The sequence below is a fragment of the Somniosus microcephalus genome, chromosome 2 (assembly GCF_052327205.1).
Source record: "Somniosus microcephalus isolate GS21.2 chromosome 2, FLI_Smic_1.0, whole genome shotgun sequence".
NCBI classification, from domain to species: Eukaryota; Metazoa; Chordata; class Chondrichthyes; order Squaliformes; family Somniosidae; genus Somniosus; species Somniosus microcephalus.
The window spans coordinates 68,712,869-68,736,194 of record NC_140988.1 but is presented as its reverse complement, the minus strand read 5'-3'; the positions used below and the strand labels follow the sequence as shown (position 1 = coordinate 68,736,194).

The window sequence follows — 23,326 nt, the reverse complement described above, 5'->3', positions numbered from 1 at the left end:
TTGCTCAGCCAAGTATTGCAGGGCTCCTCCTGAACGGTCAAGGCAGCGGAATCATTGTTTGAGCACTCCGATGGTCTGCTCGATGATGGTCCTGGTGGCGGCTTGGCTCTCATTGTATGAGTGCTGAGCAGCAGTGTTGGGGTTGCGGAGGGGAGTCATGAGCCAGGTGGAGAGCAGATAGCCCTTGTCTCCGACCAGCCAGCCGCGAGCTTGATATGGTGGAGCAGGATGAAGGTATCATGGCTGCTGCCAGGATAGCGGGCATTGACAGTGAGGATTTGCTGTCTGTGAGTCGCACATTAAGTGAGTGGTGTCCTTTGCGGTTACGGAACACCTCAGGATTGTTACGGGGTGCCCGCAAAGCCACATGGGTGCAGTCAATGGCGCCCTGCACCATGGGGAAGCCCGCTATCCTGGCAAAGCCACATGTATGCTCATCCTGCTTCTCTCTGGTCATGGGGAAGGAAATGTAGTCCCTTCTCCTGGTGTAGAGAGACTTTGTGACCTCCCGGATGCAGCGATGGACGGCGAACTGTGAAATGTTAGATATGTTTCCTGCTGTAGACTGGAAGGATATGCTGGCGAAGGAATTGAGGGTAATGATGACCTTGACTACCACTGAGAGCTGTGGTGGTCCTGATCTGAGGCTCGAGGTCTGGCTGCAGGAGGTGGCAGAGCTCTGTGACCACCTCCTTGGTGAAGCAGAGCCTTCTAAGACACTGCTGCTCAGTTAAATTTATGTAGGAGAAGTGCTCCCAGAATACCCTGGGGGGATAAAGCCTCCTGTTGAGAGCCCTGTTGCCTCTCCTCCCTCTGGCCACATTTTCCAATCTTTGTTTCTGCCTCCGATGCCTCCGGCAGGGGGCGAACATCAATTTTGCCTCTGGGCCGTTAACAGGGCTTTCCACACGCATTAAACGTCACGACCTGGCAGCCGCTAAAGACTGGCCCCCAGGCACTAAGGGGAGGCGCTAACATGCCGAATTTGTTCCCCATCATCTGTAGACTATTGGACCCCAATATTAACAGGGAGGTGGGTAGAGTGCGGGGCAGCCCAATAATTGACGAAGAACCTGGCAAGGCCGAGGTCGTGGAGGTCTTGTCGATCTTTAAGGCAGGGCCTCATCTAAATAAATCACTGCAGCCTGACACCCAGCCAAATTGACAGCCTGGCCAGCAGGCAGAAGCAGAAATTAGCATCAGGAGACCGCAGCCAGGGACCAGTAGTAATGGTTCCCGACAGACAGCATGGCATGTAACCTCTGGGCATGAGAGATCGGGCCGTGATCAGGCCTGGGGAGGCCAAAGGTTTCTGTTTGAAGCCTGGCTGGAGCACTTATGCTCCTCCTGGCCCATAAGGAGCTTAAAAACTGGCAAATATTTAAAACCTATCTGGGGATTTTCTGGCCAGTCTGCTCCTTCCACCCTATTTCTGCTTCCAGGCAACAGACAGTGCGGGACTTCCCCTGTGGTGAGGTTAAAAATAAGTTGCGGTGCCGATGATACCATCAGGGTGTGACTATTGCATGTTAAGTCGGCCCTACCTACTTTTAGCGGGAGCTCCTCCAGGGCCTGAATCAGTGGTGTAAATAGTGTGGCGGCTGGGAATGCAGTCGGGTTGGGTTGGGTTGCTAAAGCCTGATATTTTAACCCCCTCAGACCCTCTCCCACCTATCGGGGGTGGTGGGGCGGGGCAGGGTGGCTGTTAAAATCGAGGTCTTGATTTTTACTAGTAGAAGGACTGCAATGGTTCAAGGAGAAGGCCCGCCATCTTCTCAGGGCATCAAAGGATAGTTGCCAGCATCAACCACATCCCAAGAGTAAGTTTATAAAATGTCCATAGGAGCTGTTGACATTCATAACCTTTCTGCCTTCCCATTTGGTGTCAGAATTATAAAATAGAAAAACAGTTTATAAGTAATATAGCCTTGAAATTCCATGGGAGTTTTCCCAGTCTCTTACCGCTAGTCTAGTGGAACACCCAGAAATGGCATAAGAGCTTGGGGGTTGAATTTCTACAGTGGTTCTCTCAATATACTGTAACTTTGTTGGAAGGTCAGCGGAAAGCTGCGTAAATGGCTTCTTACATCGCCTTTGGATGATTTCTACCAATCTTCGACGTAAGTTATGGTGGCCGATAAGGGGATCCCCGTTGCAATTCTATGCCTATATGTCTATAGATTTGGCACTATTGTATGAGTGGAATTGAAGATTTGTAGATTAATGTTCTGTAGGCCAGGAATTTCTGAGTCTGGTTAGAAATACACCTTGGCATTTGTTTTAGGAAGATAGTTTCTCATTGGGACACAAGGCTGAACAGAGTATCAAGGCGCAGGTGAAATATTTTTCATATTTCTTTTGCTTCTCTAATTCAACGTTCTGGCCTTGTAATGGGCTGAAGAAATTTGGGTGTAGAAATAATATATATAAGTGGAATGTTTGTTATTGGAAACCAATTGCTTATCATTAGTTATTTATTAGCACCAAGTTACAAGATCTAATTTTAATTACAGCATGATCAGCATACTGTGCTTACTGATTTTGATGATTCATTGCAACATATCGCATTTTGTTGAATTTTATTGTACAAAGTACTGTATGAAATCTTTACAGTTAACTCAATTTAATATCATGCATTAAATACCAATGATGGTATGCAAGGCCTTTACATACTGGTTTTACGTATGAATTTGCTGCAACTTTGTTGGTGCTGATAAATGTGTGGTACCCTCTCTAAAAGAGTTATTGTCAAATGCTCTTAAGAGCTTCTATGTTTCTATTACAATTGCTTTGTTTTTCCTTTTCTAGTTAAGAGCATAACAACATAAGAAATAGGAGCAGGAGTAGGCCAGACGTCCACTCGAGTCTGCTGTGCCATTCAATAAAATAATTGCTGATCTTCAACCTCCCGCCCAATCCCCCATCCCTTGATTCCCCGAGGATCCAAAAATCTATCGATCTCAGCCTTGAATATACTCAATGACTCAGCCCCTTTGAGGTAGAGAATTCCAAAGATTCACAACCCTCTCAGTGAAGAAATTCCTCCTCATCAAAGTCTTAAATGGCCTACCCCTTATCCGGAGACTATGCCCCCTAGTTCTAGATTCTTCAGCCAAGGAAAACAACCTCTCAGCATCTACTCCATCAAGCCCCCTCAGAATCTTATGTTTTAATGAAATCACCTCTCATTCTTCTAAATTCCAAAGGCTCATTCTACTTAATCTCTCATCATAGGACAACCCTCTCATCCCAGGAATTAATCTAGTGAACCTTTATTGCACCGCCACTAAGGCAAGTATATCCTTCCATAGATAAGGAGACCAAAACTGTGCACAGTACTCCAGGTGTGGTCTCACCAAGGGCCTGTACAATTGTACCAAGACTGCCTTACTCTTATACTCCAACCCCCATTTTCCCTCCTAATTGCTTGCTGTACCTGAATGCTAACTTTCTGTTTTTCTGTTCTTCCTACCAAAGTGAATAACCTCACATTTCCCCAAATTATACTTCATTGGCCACCTTATTGCCCACTCACTTAACCTGTTTATATAACTTTGCAGGCTCTTTGTGTCCTCCTCACAGCTTACTTTCCTACCTAGCTTTGTATTGTCAGCAAACTTCGATACACTGCACTCGGTCCCTTCATCTAAGTGATTAACATAAGTTGCAAATAGTTGAGGCACAAGCACTGATCCTTGCGGCACCCCACTAGTTATAGCTTGCCAACCTGAAAATGACCCGTTTATCCATACTCTGTCCCTTAACCAATCCTCTATCCATGCTAATATATTACCCCCAACCCCATGAGCCCTTATCTTGTGTAACAACCTTTTATGTGGCACCTTATTGAATGACTTTTGGAAATCCAAATATGTTACATCTACTGGTTCCCCTTTATCTACCCTGCTAGTTATATCCTCAAAAATCTCTAATAAATTTGTTAAACATGATTTCCCTTTCATAAAACTATGATGAATCTGCCTAATCATATTATGATTTTCTAAGTGACCTGTTACCACTTCCCCAATCATTTCCCAATGACTGATGTCAGGCTAACTGCCTGCAGTTCCCTGTTTTCTCTCTCCCTCCCTTCTTGAATAGCAGGGTTATGTTTGCTACCTTCCAATCCGCCGGGGCCATTCTAGAATGTAGAGAAGTTTGGAAGATCACAACCAATGCGTCCACTATCTCTGGAGCCACCTCTTTCAGAACCTTAGGATGTAGGCCATCAGGTCCATGGGATTTCTCAGCTTTTAATCCCATTAGTTTCTCCAATACTTTTTCTGTACAGATATTAATTACTTCAAGTTCCTCACTCTCAATAGCCCTTGGTTCCTCACTATTTTTGGTATGCTTTTTGTGTCTTCTACTGTGAAGACAGGTATAAAATATTTGTTTAACGTCTCTGCCATTTCCTTATTCCCCAGTATAATTTCTCAGCCTCTAAGGAACCAACGTTTACTTTTGCTAATCTCTTCCTTTTTACATTCTTGTAGAAAGTCTTACAATCTGTTTTCATATTTCTTACCAGTTTACTGTCATATTCTGTTTTCTCCCTTTTTATTAAATTTTTGGTCATCCTTTGCTGGTTTCTAAAACTCTCCCAATTCTCAGGCATTATAAGCCTCTTCTTTTAGTCTAATACGATCCTTAACATTATTAGTTAGCCATGGATGGATCACTTTTCCCATGGAGATTTTGGCCTAGAAATTCAGTGGGCCTTGCACCCACTTAGCGCCTAAAGAGGTCTTCTGCGCCGGCGGGGTTGGTAGCGCGGAAATTGAGTGCAGCGTTAATGGCGGCGGTAGCCGGTAGCGCTGCGCTGGCACCGATGACGTCATCGGTGTGCGCAGCGCCCCGGTTCCGCCCCGATGCCGGCCCGACGCCCATATTCAGTTGCGGCCGCCTCTTCCGCAGCGGCCGCAAACAACGTTCGTGAAACACGGCCTTCATGCAGCGTTAGTGGGGCGCATAAAGGTGGAGGTGCAGCCGGCCGCTTTTTCGGCGGTCGCCTGCCCGCACCTCCCTCCCCGGCCTCCTACACCACCCCCCCCGCGGCATTGGTGGCTGATTCCCGCGAGCCCGGCACTTCTCCGTGGTGCCGGGCTCATTTGCCGGCAGAATCCAGCGGCGATCTCACGGCTGCAGGCAGCTCCTCCTTAAGAGAAGGAGGAGGCCTGCAGTACCCCAGCCTGCCGCACCGCATCGGGTGGCGCAGCGGCAGCTGGAACGCTGAAATTCACTTTCAGCGCCCCAAGCGGAGGCGGGCACACCCTGGAACAGCGCCCGGTTCCGACTTGGGGCGCTAAAAGTGAATTTCTGGCGGGCGCAACGGGCTCCGGGCGCTGCGCAAACTTTTGGGCGCAACTGAGCTGGCGGGGCCATACCTAATTTCTAGGCCTTTATTTCTCAATGGAATATATATTCGTTGAGAATTTTGAAATGTTTCTTCAAATGTTTGCCACTGCTTAGCTACCGTCAAACCTTTTAATATATTTTCCCAATTTACCTTAGCCAACTCACCCCTCATACCTATGTAATTGGCTTTATTTAAGTTTAAGACTCTAGTTTCGAATTTAGGTATGCCACTCTCAAACTCAGTGTGAAATTCTATCATATTTGATCATTCTTCCTCAGAGGATCCTTTACTATGAGATTACTAATTAACCTTGTATCATACAAGATCTAAAATAGCCTGTTCCCTGGTTGGTTCCACGATATATTGTTCAAGGAAACTGCCTCAAATGCATTCCATGAACTCGTCCTCCTGACTACCTTTGGCAATTTGATTTGTCCAGTCTATTTGAAGATTAAATTCCCCTACGATGATTGCATTATTTTGTTACAAGCTCCTATTATTTCTTGATTAATATTCTCTCCAACGGTATAGCTACTGTTAAGGGGGGCCTATAAACTACTTGCACCAGGGTTTTCTGTCCCTTGTTATTTCTTATCTCCACCCATACTGATTCTATTTCCTGGTCTTCCGACCCAAGATCCCCCTCCTCTGAGCCCCCTCCTCTACTCCCTCTTCACCCACGACTGTGTGGCTGTTCATGGTTCCAACACCATCATCAAGTTTGCGGATGATACCACGGTAGTAGGCCAGATCACCAACAACGATGAGTCAGCCTACAGGGAGGAGGTCCAGCATCTCGTGAAGTGGTGCGCCGATAACAACCTGGCCCTTAACGTCAAGAAAACCAAAGAAATCATTGTGGACTTCAGGAAGTCTAAAGGCGGAAGTCACACCCCCATCCACATCAATGGGGCTGTGGTGGAAAGGGTGCACAGCTTTAAGTTCCTCGGCGTCCACATCACGGAAGACCTCTCCTGGTCCCTCAATACCTCCTCTCTGGTGAAGAAGGCCCAGCAGCGCCTGAGGCTGAAGGGATGTAACCTGTCACCCCTGATCCTCTCTAACTTTTACCGCTGCACAATAGAGAGCATCCTGACAAACTGTATCACAGTATGGTATGGCAGCTGTAGCTACTATGACCGGAAAACCCTGCAGCGGGTAGTCAAAACTGCCCAACGCATTACTGGCACCCGGCTACCGACCATAGAGCACATATACCAGAAACGCTGTTTACGGAGGTCACGGTCCATCATCAAAGACCCTACCCACCCCAGCCACAGTCTGTTCGCCCTCCTGCCATCTGGGAGACGCTACAGATGCATTCGCACCCGTACGACCAGATTTAGGAACAGCTTCTTTCCCAGGGCTGTCATCCTACTGAACTCCACAAATAAACTCTAAAGCCTGCACATCTGCCAATGCACTTTATTATGGTTATGTTTATGTTCATGTATTACAAGCCAAATGTATGTTGAATGTTTAAATGTCTTAATCTAAATGTACACTCTCGGGAGCCGCAAGCCTACATTTCGTTGTACTGCACTTGTGCACTAACAATGACAATAAAAGTTGATTTGATTTGATTTGATTTCTCACTATTGTCCTTATGTCATCCTTTATTATCAGGGCTACCCCCATCTCCTTTTCCATTCTGTCTGTCTTTTTGAAAGGTCAAGTACCCTGGAACATTTAGTTCCTAATATCGGATACCCTGCAACCATGTCTCTGTAATGGTGATTAGATCAAACCCATTTATCTCTATTTGTGCCACTAATTCATTTATCTTGTTACGAATGCTTCGTGCATTTAGATAAAGAGCCTTTAATCTTAACTTAACTAAAAATAAAATTAAATAAATAAAGAAAGAAAGAAAGAAATAAGCAAATTATTATTTAAATGGGGAGAGATTACAAATGCTGAGGTGCAGAGGGATCTGGGGGTTCTTGTACATGAATCACAAAAAGTTAAAATGCCGGTACAGCAAGTAATTAGGAAGGCAAATGGAATGTTGGCCTTTATTGCAAAGGGAATGGAGTATAAAAGTAGGGAAGTCCTGTTACAACAGTACAGGGCGTTGGTGAGACCACACCTGGAGTACTGCGTACAGTTTTGGACTCCTTATTTAAGGAAGGATATAGTTGCATTGGAGACAGTTCAGAGAAGGTTCACGAGGTTGATTCTGGAGATGAGGGGGTTGTCTTATGAGGAAAGGTTGAGCAGGTTGGGCCTATACTCATTGGAGTTTAGAAGAATGAGGGGATCTTATTGAAACATATAAGATTCTGAAGGGGCTTGACAGGGTAGCTGCAGAGAGGATGTTTCCCTTCGTGGGGGAATCTAGAACTAGGGGGCATCATTTCAGAATAAGGGAAAACCCTTTTAAATCGGAAATGAGGAATTTCTTCTCTGAGGGTCGTGAATCTTTGGAATTCTCTTCCCCAGAGAGCTGTGGAGGCTGGGTCATTGAATATATTTAAGGTGGAGATAGACAGATTTTTGAATGACAAGGGAGTCAAGGGTTATGGGGAGCGGGCAGGGAAGTGGAGTTGAGGCCAAGATCAGATCAGCCATGATCTCATTGAATGGGGGAGCAGGCTCGAGGGGCCGAATTACCTACTCCTGCTCCTATGTCTTATGTTCTTATGTAACTTTTTACCATTATTCCCTGCTTTCACCTTATTCGCTGATGCACTATTGCCGTTAAACTCTCTGTCCCTCCCTGTCACTCTCTGCTTATCTTTACTCAGATCGCTATGCTGTTCTATTGCCTTGACTTTTCTCTTTAGATTTCTAAGTTAACCCTCACTTGACCCCCCACCTTTTTTAATTACCTCTGAATTAACAAGGAACAGAACAGAACCTATACTAACATTTTTCTAGAACACAAAGAGAATTTGTCTATTAAAACAATTATTTGGTACTTAAAGAGGCAAGAAAAGAACTAGGGGGAAAAATTCAGTTGTTTGCGCCTCCTGTTAACGCCTTAAGAAGGCGCTAATGGGGCGCAAAGCAACAAGCACCCGGGCGCGGCGATGTTTGCGCTGCTTGCAAAATTAACTAGACATTTTGCGGCGGCACTAAACACTACCACCACGATCTCCTGCACCGGCAGATCGTGATATCAGTCGAGTGCGCAACGCCCCGGTAGCGCCCTGGAGTGGATATTGAGTGGCGCCCGCTGCCTTACCGCCTGCCGCTAGCAACGACAGGTTGAGGGGAGCGTTTTGCAGTCAGGAAGGGACTGGGGGATTGCTATTTAAAGGCGACTGCTTCCTGCCTTTTTTTGTTGGTTGTAGTGTATGTACCTTTAAGAGAGAACTACTTTTACAGCTCCTGTATACTGTAGTACCGGCAGTGACCACACCTGTATATAAGCCCTGAGCAGGCATCTGGGGCTAGATTTTCAGTATAGACAGTTTTGGGGCGCTAACCTTAGCGCCCGCCCGAAGTTAGCGCCCGCCCCAAAGTAGCGCCCCGTTGCCGGAAATTCAGTGGCTTCGCCCTAAGAGATTGGTGGAGCGCTAAAAGAGGCATTCCACTCCTATCTTTAGGCGCTAAGCCGGCGGTCCAGAGGGATAGTGCCCAGGCGGGGCGCAGCGCGGGTGCGGTCATTTTTGGACTGACAGCAGACCCCGTGGCGCCGACCAGCTCTTAAAGGGGGAAGGGACGAATTGGTCTGCTGCCACGCCCTGCACACTGCAGCCTTGCAAAGAGGCCTCAACACTGCTGCTCAGCCCCAGGGAGTCATGGCAATGCCAGAGAAGGCCCGTCAGCGTGCCCTGCGCTTCTCAGAGGGTGATCTGGACATAATGGTCACAGCTCTGGAGGTGAGGCGCAAGATCTTGTTCCCAGAGAGTGGGAGGAAGCCAACCCACCACGACTACACCAAAGCCTGGAAGCAGATCACCCAGAGGGTGACGTTCACCGGCGATGCCCCCAGGACCCACAAACAATGTCGTAAAAAATACAACGATCTGACCAGGATTGTGAAGGTGAGTAGCCTTTCCAGTCTCCTCCTCATTCTTGCATGTACACCTGACATGATGGGCAAAGGGAGCTGAAAGTCCTATTGGCCAGCTCTCAGCCAGCAGCATTGGGACAGTCATGAGCATCACATGGCCACTCGGCACTCTACACTTTGTCCAAGCTATTCCACCATGGGAGGCAGTGCACACGACATCAGGGCTTCACTCTGTCCACGCTATTCCACCATGGGAGGCAGTGCACACTACATCAGGGCTTCACTCTGTCCACGCTATTCCACCATGGGAGGCAGTGCATACTACATCAGGGCTTCACTGCGCACTTACAGCCCGTCCTTTCTCTTGCAGGCTAAAGTAGCGTTTAATCGCCAGGCCCATGCCAGGGGTGGCCGCGCCAAGCTGCAGAAGCTCACTCGGCTGGAGGAGCGCATGTGTGTGCTCATGGGAGCCCGTGTGATCGTCCCCACAGCGTGCGGAGTATCCGACCCTCCACTGCCCGGCAATGGTAAGGACCTCGCCTTTTGGCCCTCTCGCGTCGCACTGGCCCATCCGAGCTACCTCCTTTGCCACTGTCCCACCAATGCGCTGAATGCCACCAGTCCTAACTCCCTCGCTGACGCCGTCTCCTCACTCTGAAGCTACTCTTGTGCATTCCTGCTTTCAGCTGGTGACGACCAGGACCCTGAAGCTGCCAGTGACAGCACCTCCGACGAGGAGGAGGAGGAGGAGCAAGCCGGACCTTCGGGGGAACAGTCACGTCCCGCAGGAGAGGAGGAAATGCTTGACACCTCCTCACTGGACGAGTGCCTGGAGGAACTGTCGCAGGGCAATGCAGCTTCTGGGACCAGTGGCGTCCAGCCACCCAGGAGCCGTGCGCGTGGCCCGCGGCCTTCCCCCCCCAAAGGGGGGAAGGATCAGAGGGGAGTGCTGCTGTTCGGCACACTCGCCGCCACCAACGCGGCAAGGGTCCCCTAGTTCGGCCCCCTCCTCCCCAGCGGGAGAGTCGCGACTCCAGTCCGGACACCTTCACCTCGGAGGAGGTGCGGAAGCTGGATAAGATGGCCGAGGATTCGGACTGGCGCCACACGGAGCTCATGAGCGTGGTGGGGCGCATGCCTGAGGCCATCGAGTCGCTGGCGACCAGTGTGCGCGAGCTCGGGGCAGCAACTGCCGCGAGTGGCCGCATGCTGACTGATGCCGTCAAGACCCTGGCGACTGTGATGCGCGCGCACAGCAGGACCACAGGGGTACTCACTGCTGCCACACGCGCTGTCTCAGGCAGGCATCGCCAGGGCAGCCGCCGCGCTGGACCATCCCAGCAAGCCGCCCCTCGGCTGATTGTTGCGGATCCTGCAGTGCGGGCCCGGCCGAGTGCCACCGCGCCACAGCACCAGCCAGCGCATCCCAGACGCCAGCTGGCCCACATTGCGCCATCCGTCGCCGCCATTCCCCCACTGGGGCGTCAAGGGCAAGCGGCTGCAGCTGATGGTGGCCAGGCTCAGGTGCGCCACTCAGCAGACGGCCCCTCGAGGCCCAAACGCCGTGTAGGCCGCCCCCCAGCGGCATCTGGCGGAAGGGCATCTGAGCCTCAGGCGCCTTCCCCCAGCCTCGCAGCAGCCACTGGGCAGAGCTTGCGAAGGAGCAGCAGGCCGGGCAGGGGAGGCAAAAGGCTGGGCAAGGTCTCGCCCTCGCGGGCCACTCAGTAGAGGGTGTGGGCAGCTTTCCTTTTATATGGCGGTGGCCATCTTTATTTTGCCCATGGTTGTGTTGTTGGAGGGCTTATTTTTTGCGTTAGGCCGACGTTGAGGCCCGGTTTGAAGAAAGGTGGAGTGACTCCTCCCCAGTTTGTGGGAGTGAGTCATTTGTTGGGCTTTTTGTGGGGCCCGTTTATTGTTTTTGGGGATTCATGTGGGAAGGGCTTTTCATTTTTGTGTAATAAAAAATTATCTTTATTCATGCAGTCTCCATGGTTGTTCTTCTTAGTGTTTGTTGGCTTCGCCGGCTGAGGGGTTGCGGAGCGGCTGCATTCATCTTCCCTCATGGCCCCTGGCCATTCCCTGACAGGGGGCTTAGAAGTACCGTGCAATAAGGTGGTGTCGTGCGGCCCTTGTCCCTGGTCGCTCCCTCCTGGGAACGTACTCCTGCTCCTCCTCCTCCTCCTCCTCATGCTCCTCCTGCTCCTCCTCCTGAGGTGCTGGTCCAACGTCAGGTGGCAGTGCCTGAGTCCTGCGGATAGCCAGGTTGTTTAGCATGCAGCAAACCACCACAAATTGGGAGACCCGGTCCGGCGAATACTGGAGAGCTCCTCCGGAGCGATCAAGGCAGCGGAACCGCTGCTTGAGGACCGCAATAGTTAGCTCGATGATGTTGCGGGTGGTTTGATGGCTCTCGTTGTAGGCCTCTTCAGCAGCGGTCCTGGGCGCGCGGAGCGGGGTCATGAGCCAGGTGCACAAAGGATAGCCTTTGTCCCCGAGTAGCCATCCTCTTGGGGGAGGCTGTGCCTGGAACATGTCATGCACAGTACTCTGCCGCAGGATAAAGGCATCGTGGCTGCTGCCTGGGAAGCTGGCATTGACTGCCATGATGCGCTGCTTGTGGTCACAGACCAGCTGCACATTCAGAGAATGGTAGCCCTTCCTGTTGCGATACTGCTCGCCATGCTCCAGAGGAGCCCGCAAAGCCACATGCGTACAGTCAATGGCGCCCTGCACCAAGGGGAATTCCCCGAGTGTGGAAAATCCCAATGCGCGCTGATGCTGGCTCTCCAGGGCCATGGGGAAGGAGATGAATTGGCTTCTCCTTCTGAACAGTGCTTCGGTCACCTGGCGGATGCAGCGATGCGCGCCGTACTGGGAGATGTTTGCTATGTCCCCAGCAGTGTATTGGAAGGAGCCGGTGGCATAGAAGTTCAATGCCACCGTCACCTTCACTTCCACCGACAGAGACGTCCTGCACCTGAGCTTTGGCCGCAGATCTCGGCAAAGCAGGTGGCAGATCTCTGCAATCACCTCCTTTCGGAATCGGAGCCTTTTAACACATCGCGCGGCACTCATGTTTAGGTAGGAGCGCTGCTGGCGGTATAGCCTGACTGGGCAAGGCCGACGCCTGTAGCCCCCTCTGCCTCTAGCCAGGGCTGCCCCTCTCACAATGCGTCTGCGAGCCCTACGGACATGGAGCTGCAGCTCCGCGTTGGCACCCCATGCAACCCCCATCAAATCCTGGCAAACACGCTAATTTCCAAAAGGCCACTTGCAGCGCTCTGGCCTGAGTCCAAAAATACCTGCTCTTGCTGCTTGAAACCAGTTAGCTATCCTCCTTGTGTCTCCAGAAATGCGTTGCACAAGAGTGTTTTCTGAAAAAAGGCTGGCCTTTATACTGGAGAGTACGTCCCCTTTGCGCCCCCCGGGGCCCGCGCTGGTTGTGTTGCGTTCCTTTTTCCAAACGCTCCGGCCGCCAGCCGCACAATGGGGCGGTCCGACTGAAGTTTGGAATCGGGGCGCACAAAGGGCGTTGCACGAGGATGTGACGTCATTTTCTGCGCGCGCATCCGGGCGGGCGCTAAACTTTGCGCCGGCGCTAACGGGCAACTTAATTTGGGGCGGGGCGCAAACTGCGCTGCGCCCGGGCGCTACACGCATAGCGCCCGAAAATCACTTCTCTTAAGGCGCTAACTGCTGGCGCAAGCGACTGAAAATCTAGCCCCTGTACTGTTAGTTTTTAGACTACCCTCCAGTAAACACCTGTTGATTGTTGATCTGCAGTCTCCATCTATTTATTGAAGAACACCATACCTTAAGATTCACGGATTTAATATTGGTGACATTTTTGCACTACGCATTCTGAGAGAGAGAGCGAGAGAGACTTCTGGAGAGATTCAACGCTGTGTGAAGGAGTTTTGGGTACTGAGCAGCACTTTGCAGGTTCATTTTGATTTGCCCTTGTATCAATTTAGAAGAGACTGTGGGGGCTGCACTCTGAGCTCTTTCCCTGGGTCTCTCCATTTTGCTTTCTAGCGGATTTGATGTACAGGTCTCTCCAGGCCGAGATTGAAGGCTGCAATGAGCAGGATGCGGATGGAGAGCAAGATCAACCCTCCCCTTTAAGAACTGGCCGGCACCAGTGTGTCTGTGTTCCATTGCTGACTGACATCACATGAGCTTCGCCGGCGCTCTGAGGTAGCGCCTCGCTCCTTGGCGTTAGCGCCTTAAGAGAGGTGTGTAGCGCCTGATTTAGTGCTCCAATCACCTCCAGGGACGATAAAAGCCAAGTTTGCCTTTGGAGGCGATAATTAGCACCAGGCGCTAAACTTTGCGCACGGCCAATAATGGTGCCCCAAACAGGGCGAGACTGAATTCCCCCCCCTACTGTTTTGTAGATTAGCAGCAAAATTAGATGGATCATTAAGTTCATTGAATACTTTCCATTCTTTTGGCTTTTTTTGTGGATTCCAGAGCCATTTGTTCAGAGTGGTAGCTTTCATAATTTTTCTTAGATTGGTTAAGAATAAAAAAAGTTAAAAGCTACTTTCTGTAGTGCATTCTTTACATGCAGATGCAGAATGATTGATTGGGTGGTGTTTCTGGGGGGATTGACAGTGGAGAGACAATGGCAAGCATTCAAAGATAGAATGGAAGAATTCCAGAACATGTTTATACCGGTTTGGCATAAAAATAAACCTAAAAAGGTGACTCAACCGTGGATAACGAGGGAAATTAGGGACAGCATAAAATCAAAAAAAAGGGCATATCAACTGGCAAAAAAAAGCACCAGACCGGAAGATTGGGGGCAGTACAGGATACAGCAAAAGAGGACAAAGGGATTAATCAGGAAGGGGAAAATAGAATACGAAAGTAAACTTGCAGCAAACATAAAGACAGACTGCAAAAGCTTTTATCGGTATATCAGGAGGAAAAGACTGGTAAAATCCCAAGTCGGTCCCTTGCAGTCCGATTCGGGAGAATATATAATGGAGAATAAGGAAATGGCAGACCAATTAAACTCATACTTTGGTTCTGTATTCACAAAGGAGGACACAAATAACCTCCCAGGAATATCGGCAAACATAGGGACTAATGAGAGGGAGGAGCTGACAGAAATTAGTATCTCTAGGGATATGGTGTTGGGTAAGTTAAGGGGACTGAAGGCCGACAAATCCCCGGGGCCTGATAAACTACATCCTAGGGTACTTAAGGAGGTGGCCGTGGAGATAGCAGATGCTCTAAGGATCATCTTCCGGAACTCCATTGGCTCGGGAACAGTACCCGTGGATTGGAGGGTAGCTAATGTTACCCCAATATTTAAAAAGGGGGGTAGAGAGAAAGCAGGGAATTATAGACCAGTAAGCCTTACATCGGTTGTGGGCAAAATGCTGGAGTCCATTATTAAGGATAAAATAGCGGAGCACTTGACAAATGGGGAAAGGATCGGACAGAGTCAACATGGATTTACAAAGGGTAAATCGTGTTTGACTAATCTGCTGGAATTTTTTGAGGAAGTAACTGGTAAAATAGATGGGGGAGAGCCAGTGGATGTGGTGTACCTTGACTTCCAGAAAGCCTTCGATAAGGTTCCACACAAAAGACTATCATGCAAAATTAAGGCTCATGGAATTGGGGGCAAAGTATTAACGTGGATAGAGAACTGGCTGGCGGATAGAAAACAGAGAGTTGGAATAAACGGCTCGTTTTCGGAGTGGCAGGCAGTGACCAGCGGGGTGCCGCAAGGATCTGTCCTGGGACCCCAGCTGTTCACAATATATATAAATGATCTGGATCAGGGAATTGGATGCAATATTTCCAAATTCGCTGACGACACTAAACTAGGAGGAGGGGTGGGCTCTGATGAGGATGTCAGGAGGCTACAGTGCGATTTGGACAGGTTGGGGGAATGGGCGGATACGTGGCAGATGCACTATAATGTGGATAAATGCGAGGTTATCCACTTTGGGGGTAAAAACAGGAGGGTAGATTATTATCTAAATGGCAATAGATTGGGAGATGGGGAAGTGCAGAGGGACCTGGGTGTTCTTGTGCACCAGTCACTGAAGGAGAGCATGCAGGTGCAACAGGCGATTAAGAAGGCAAATGGTATGTTGGCCTTCATATCAAGGGGGTTCGAGTATAGGAATAGGGATACCTTACTACAGCTGTACAAGGTGCTGGTGAGACCGCATCTGGAGTATTGTGTACAGTTTTGGTCGCCCCATCTGCGGAAGGATGTTCTTGCCATGGAAAGAGTGCAACGGCGATTCACCAGGCTGATACCTGGAATGGCGGGAATGACCTACGAAGAGAGATTAAATAGTTTGGGCTTGTACTCACTGGAGTTTAGAAGATTGAGAGGGGATCTCATCGAAACATATAAAATTATGGCAGGCCTGGACAGGCTGAATTCAGAGAGAATGTTTCCAATGGCCGGGGAGCACAGAACCAGGGGCCACAGTCTAAAAATAGCGGGCAAATCATTTAAAACAGAGATGAGGAAGAATTTCTTCACTCAAAGAGTGGTGAGCCTGTGGAATTCCCTGCCACAGAGGGCTGTGAAGGCTAATTCAATAAATATTTTCAAGAGAGAATTGGATATATTTCTGAAGGCTAAGGGGATTAAGGGTTACGGAGAAAAGGCGGGGACAGGGTACTGAACTGGTAAGATCAGCTATGATCTCAGACGAAGATCAGCCATGATCTCATTGAATGGCGGAGCAGGCTCGAAGGGCCGAATGGCCTACTCCTGTTCCTATCTCTATGTAAAGCTTCACAAAGTAATTATTCACAATAATCTAATACCTTTAAAGTAAATAAGCCTTCTGAATGTTGAACACAATTTTGTAGCTGAAGCACTGAGGCTGCAAGGAACTTTATATTCCTGGCCATTACCTCATTGGAGGCCACCTGAGGATTAAACTGCTTTTGGCTTCTGATCGGCAAAATAGACCTTGGAGGCAGTTTTTATCTAATCAGAAGTTGTGAGTTGTGGGGGATGGGGGGCAGGTAGGCAGGTGACAGGAAAACAGGTGGGCAAAGGGTTTCAAAGTTATTTTTCCAAATATTTGGAGTATTAAAATGGATAAATGAATTAAAGCTGAGAGATAAAATGGAGAAGAGAGAATTAGGGTGGAAAGATAACAGAGGATGTGTAGATGTAAAGAATGCTCAGGTGTTTCACTGTTCATTTAAAAATTTACTTTCAGTATTTATTTTATTTGCACAGGGTTAATATTACAGTAGTAAAGCATGTCCTGACATTTGAGCAGTTTTATTACTGTTATTAGTATTTATTTTAGGATCGTGGTGTGTGAGTTGAAAGTGTAAGGAACTGGCGGGCTGAGGGAGATTAGAATTTCCACAGACGTACCCGCAATGTCACTGTTAAGTGCTTGCTGTTATTAATAATCATAACTGAAAGAAGACAGGAAACTTGGAACAAAAAACCCTCTAAATTTCATATACAGTTATTTTTATTGTAAAAATCCTCCAGAGTTTACTTTTTAAAACAATCCAGAGGAGCTTGACCAGCAGTTTGACATCCTTGAGATACTAAGTGATGATTTATCTTGATGTGAAAAGTGCAGTAACCATGGTGACAACATGTTCTGATAGTGCAGGCTGACATCATTGATGAAGCTGCAGCAATGTGACCTCTGTGGGCATTAAGCTTGATTAGTAAGGATGAGAAAACCAGCCTCAGTTCAGAATTTCAAATTGTTCCAAACCGATTTCAGTTTATGGAACTCAAAAGTCAAATGCAGACCACTGAAACTGTTGACGAATAGCACAAAAGAAAACTCTGGCTCTCATCCAAATTTATTGTCTGCGCAAACTGGATTTTTCGTAGAACTGAAATCTATCATTTTATAAGTACCAAATCCAGTCCATTCATAGGCAGTGAAACTCATGGATAGTATGAGTATAATGTGATTATTGCATTTAATTAGCTCAGGCTGGAGTAAAACTTAAAGGACCTGAAAATGTACAAGGTGGAGCATCCTGTTGTAAGCGGCAAGATGTGCCCGCCTTGGACCTCCACTGCTGACCCTGCAAAAGTTAATGGGGTCAGAGGGATTTGAGTACCATGGGTGGGTACCCATGGCACTGGAGGCACATCTAGGATGCCCATCATTCCAGCAATGCCAGAAAGTCCAGTAAAGGTGCCTCAGGCAAGTGATGTGTCAGGCAATGTTCCCCTTAATTTTTTTGGATGCGCGGTCACTTCAATGGGCTGGGTGGCCCATGGAAAATTTTGCGCATGCGCGAAATCTCCCATTCAAAAGCCGATAAACTGCCTGCGTAGAACCTCAAGACAGCTGTGCGACCACGTGCACAGTTTAGGTCCTTCTAGCCCATCCTCCTGCCCCAAAACAAAACTTAATCAATCCCAGAAACTATATAAAAAAAAAAAATTATAGATCAATCTTTGAGGGGGGTCTTGACCACAATCCCAGCCTGAACTCCTAGGTGGTCCCCACATTCGCCCCATAGTTTGCTGATATGCCTGATCTCATCATGCACCAGGTCCCAGAGAAGGCCTGGAAAGCGGGAACACCAATGTTAATAGTCTATGCCCCTGCCATTGGTGGTTTTGTTAAGCATGGTCAGAAGCTGCTCCCTAGAAAACCATCCTGGAAAGTTTGGTGTTCAGAATCTGCTGTTAAATGCTGTTCCGTCAGACTTCTGCCAAAGTTAAGGTGGGGTGTATGACAGAATGGCCACAAATTTTCAGGATCAGTATTCACTATATTAGTTATTGTAGCAATCTTTTTTACTATAAAAACTATACGTATAATGGCATAGTGACTGTAGCTTTAATGTAAAAGGAAGCTCCCCGCTGGAGTGGAGCTAATTTACAGAACAAATGGGAAACTGTTCAACCTCTGCTGCCTCCAGTCCAGATCTAAGGTCGTCCCATCTGCTTGTCGAATTACAGTATGCAGACGATGCTTGCGTCTGTGCTCACTCGATCGAACTCCAAACCATCGTCAACACCTTCACCGAAGCGTATGAGAACATGGGCCTTACACTAAACATCCGTAAGACAAAGGTCCTCTACCAACCTGCCCCCGCCACACAGTACTGCCCCCCGATTATCAAAATCCACGACAAGGCCTTGGACAACGTGGACCACTTTCCATACCTCGGGAGCCTACTGTCTACAAGGGCAGATGTCGACGACGAAGTCCAACACCGCCTTCAGTGTGCCAGTGCAGCCTTTGGTCGCCTGAGGAAGAGAGTGTTTGAAGACCAGGACCTCAAACCTGGCACTAAGTTCATGGTTTACAGAGCAGCAGTGATACCCGCCCTGCTGTATGCCTCAGAGACATGGACCATGTACAGCAGGCACCTCAAAGTACTGGAGAGGTACCACCAATGCTGCCTCCGCAAGATCCTGGAAATCCATTGGCAGGATAGGCGCACCAATGTCAGTGTTCTTGCTCAGGCCAACATCCCCAGCATCGAAGCTTTGACCACGCTCAATCAGCTCCGATGGACGGGCCACATTGTCCGCATGCCCGATAGGAGACTCCCAAAACAAGCGCTCTACTCGGAACTCCAACACGGCAAGAGAGCCCCAGGTGGGCATAGGAAATGCTTCAAGGACACCCTCAATGCCTCCTTGAAAAAGTGTAACATCCCCACCGACACCTGGGAATCCCTGGCCCAAGACCACACAAAGTGGAAGAGAAGGATCCGGGAAGGCGCTGAACACCTCGAGTCTCTTTGCCGGGAGCAAGCGGAAGCCAAGCGCAGGCAGCGCAAGGAGTGCACGTCAACCCAAGCACCCCACCCACCCGCCCCTTCAACCACCGTCTGCCTCACCTGTGACAGAGACTGTAGGTCCCGCATTGGACTCATCAGTCACCTGAGAACTCATTTTTAATGTGGAAGCAAGTCATCCTCGGTTCCGATGGTCTGCCTAAGAAGAAGAAGCATGTAAAATATTTTGGGGCAAGTCTAGAGTTCAAGTGTTACACCCTTGTTCAAAAAAGGGGAGAGGGACAAACCTGGCAATTATAGACCAGTCAGTTTAATGTTGGTGGTGGGGAAGCTTTTAGAAACAATAATCTGTGAGAAAATGAGTACTCACTTGGACAAGTATGGGCTAATAAAGGAGAAGCGGCATGGATTTGTTAAGTCCAATCATGTTTGACTAACTTGATTGAGTTTTTTGATGAGGGCAGTGCAGTTGATGTTGTGTATATGGAATTTCAAAAGGCATTTAATAAAGTACCACTTAATAGGCTTGTTAGCAAAATTGAAGCCCATAGGATAAGAGGGGCAGTGTAGCAGCATGGATACAAAATTGACTAAGAGATAGAAAACAGAGTGGTGGTGAATGGCTGTTTTTCGGACTGGAGGGAGGTATACAGTGGAGTTCCCCAAGGTTCAGCACTGGGACCACTGCTATTTTTGATACGGAAGGCGTTTGACAAAGTACCACAAAATTGAGGCTCATGGAATAGGTGGGTCAGTGGCAGCTTGGATAAGGAATTGGTTTAAGGACAGAAAACATCGAGCTGTGATAAATGGCCGTTTTTCAGATTGGAGGATGGTTGACAGTGGTGTTCTCCAAGGATCAGTGCTGAGGCCACTGCCTTTTTTGATATACTGACCTGGATATTGGAATACAGAGTAGAATTTCTAAATTTGCCAATGTCACCAAACTTGGGGGCGTGGCTGTTGTGTATTTTGAATATGTATTAGAATTGTCCCACATGGGATACCGTTGTGGTGATTTGCAATGCACTATGGGAAATGTAGTGCATTGAGTGAAGAAGCACATCTATCTATCTATCTATCTATCTATATATATATAAAACAGTATGGCCTAGAAATTGGGTTCTGGTCTTGCCAGGGCTGTAGCGCCAGAAAGTTTGCGCCAGCGGTAATGCGGCAGCGCGCGATGAAAATTCGGGTGCGCCAGGCCCAGACGGCGGCGGGCGCTAAAACCCTCCTTTAGCGCCTCAAAACGGGCGTGAACTTGGGTTTCCCAGCGCTAATCCCCCGCTGCGGCACCCGATGCGGTGCGGCAGGCGGGGGAACTGCAGGCCTCCTCCTCCTGTTAAGGAGGAGCTGCCTGCAGCCGACAACTGTCCGGCGGATTGACCCGACATCTGAGCCCGGCACCTCGGGGAAGTGCCGGGCTCGCATGAGACACTGATCAGGGCCGCGGGGGGGGAATGCAGGAGTCCGGGAAGGGAGGTGCGGGCAGGCGGTCGCCGGGAACGCGGCCGGCCGCCGCTCCACCTTTATGCGCCGGCGCACACTGGGGGAAGACTCTGTTGCCAGAGTCTTAGTTGCGCCTGCCACGGGCGAGGCGGGCGCAACTGAATTTCGGCTTGGGGCCGGGTTACCACGGCAACCGGGACGCTGCGCACACCGATGACGTCATCGGTGCCGGCGCAGCGCTACCGGTGCAACGCCGATTTAGGGCCCCAGGGAATTTCTCAACTGGCCATAACTCCGGCGCTAGGCCCTCTAGCGCCTCAAATGCGGCGCTAAGCCTACCGAATTTCTAGGCCTATGTCTCTCTGTCTGTCGGTCTCTCTGTCTGTCTCTCTCTCTGTCTGTCCGGCTATACAATCAAAGGTTATAGAGCGTACCTACACATATGTTATATCAAAAGAAAGCTCATCATTAGGGGACTCTTGTAGGCGTATTTACTTTTTGGTCGGACAAAAATTGTGCCGACGGTATCCGAAAAACATTCAAAATTACGCTCATTATCCGCTCATTAGCATCGAGTGGGGGCGGGTTCATTGTGTGTGCGGGCGGGCCAACCTAGAGTTGAGTGACGTGATGATTGACCAATCCTACAGTTCAGTGACCTGACGGTTGACCAATCGGTGCGTGTGTGGGCAGGCCTTATCATTCTGAACTGAGGTGAGTGTCAGCCATCTTGATTCGTAAGTTTTTTTTAAATCACTTTCTGCGTGTTTCTTTTCAAATCTAGATTTCCATCAAAAAAAAGTTGCTTTTAAAACACAAATTGTTTTTAAAAAAAGTTAATTAATTTGTAAATCTTTTCTCTAACCTCTAATTTTCCTACATTTCACCGTTTTTGCAGGCCTGGAGGCATGGGCCTCTGTTGCCCAGCCATGCCCAAGCTAGGCACCGCCCCTCCCGCTGGGCCCGCCCCGCGATCGCTGCCATCTTTGTAAAGGCTGGCGGGGCGGGAGGGAGCCTAGCGGGAGGTGAGTTGCGGTCACCGCGGGGCTCGGGCTCAGCTGATCGGGCGCTCATCAGGGGTCGGCCTGCAACACATCGACCGGAGGAGCGGCGGCTCTCTCCTTCCCTCCGCGGCTCGGGCGGGGGGCCGGTGCTCGGGAGGGCGGGGCTTGGGAGGCCGGTGCTCGGGAGAGCGGGAAGGGGGGGAGAAGAGTTACCCCGGCAACTGTGCCCGGCCCTCTCTCACAGCCTCAAGCCGGCTCATGCCCGTTCCTGGGGCTTGGCTCCAGCGCAGGCCCAGCCGCAATCGGCGGTCTTGAAGCCGGGGCTCTGGAGGGCGTGGGGTGGGGCTCGGGAGGGCGGGGGGGCGGGGCTCGGGCTGACCGGGGCGCTGCGCTTGGCTGGGCCATGTCAGTGCGTGGGGCGGCACGGAGCTCCGCAGAGCCATCGCCGGCAGAGGGGAGAGGGTCTGCTGGCTCCCCCCTCCCTTTCTCCGCCCCTGCCTTTCTCCCTACCCCCCCCCCCACACCCCCTCCCACACTCCCCCTCACCCCCTTCCCCCTCCCCCCTTCCCCTCTCCCCTTCCCCTCCCCCTACCCCCCTCCCCCTAACCCCCTTCCCCTAACCCCCTTCCCCCCAGTCGCTCTCTCTCTTCCCCCCCGTCGCTCTCTCTCTTCCCCCCCAGTCGCTCTCTCTCTTCCCCCCAGTCGCTCTCTCTCTTCCCCCCAGTCGCTCTCTCTCTTCCCCCCAGTCGCTCTCTCTCTTCCCCCCAGTCTCGCTCTCTCTTCCCCCCAGTCGCTCTCTCTCTTCCCCCCAGTCGCTCTCTCTCTTCCCCCCAGTCGCTCTCTCTCTTCCCCCCAGTCGCTCTCTCTCTTCCCCCCAGTCGCTCTCTCTCTTCCCCCCAGTCGCTCTCTCTCTTCCCCCCAGTCGCTCTCTCTATTCCCCCCAGTCGCTCTCTCTATTCCCCCCAGTCGCTCTCTCTATTCCCCCCAGTCGCTCTCTCTATTCCCCCCAGTCGCTCTCTCTATTCCCCCCAGTCGCTCTCTCTATTCCCCCCAGTCGCTCTCTCTATTCCCCCCAGTCGCTCTCTCTATTCCCCCCAGTCGCTCTCTCTATTCCCCCCAGTCGCTCTCTCTATTCCCCCCAGTCGCTCTCTCTATTCCCCCCAGTCGCTCTCTCTCTTCCCCCCCAGTCGCTCTCTCTCTTCCCCCCCAGTCGCTCTCTCTCTTCCCCCCCCCAGACGCTCTCTCTCTTCCCCCCCCAGTCGCTCTCTCCCTCTTCCCCCCCAGTCGCTCTCTCTCTTCCCCCCAGTCTCGCTCTCATCACCCCAGTTGCTCTCTCCCTTCCCCCCAGTCGCTCTCCCTTCCCCCCCAGTCGCTCTCTCCCTTCCCCCAGTCGCTCTCTCCCTTCCCCCCAGTCGCTCTCTCCCTTCCCCCAGTCGCTCTCTCCCTTCCCCCCCAGTCGCTCTCTCCCTTCCCCCCAGTCGCTCTCTCCCTTCCCCCCAGTCGCTCTCTCCCTTCCCCCCAGTCGCTCTCTCCCTTCCCCCCAGTCGCTCTCTCCCTTCCCCCCGTCGCTCTCTCCCTTCCCCCCAGTCGCTCTCTCCCTTCCCCCCAGTCGCTCTCTCCCTTCCCCCCAGTCGCTCTCTCCCTTCCCCCCAGTCGCTCTCTCCCTTCCCCCCAGTCGCTCTCTCCCTTCCCCCCAGTCGCTCTCTCCCTTCCCCCCAGTCGCTCTCTCCCTTCCCCCCAGTCGCTCTCTCCCTTCCCCCCAGTCGCTCTCTCCCTTCCCCCCAGTCGCTCTCTCCCTTCCCCCCAGTCGCTCTCTCC

The 23,326-nt window shown here is 50.5% G+C and overlaps 1 protein-coding gene across 1 annotated transcript in view; it reads left to right on the top strand.

Moving 5' to 3' along the window:
• The window catches only part of gucy1b1 (guanylate cyclase 1 soluble subunit beta 1), a 235,530-nt gene that overhangs the window by 117,633 nt on the left and 94,571 nt on the right, over positions 1 to 23,326 (top strand). The window lies entirely within an intron of this gene.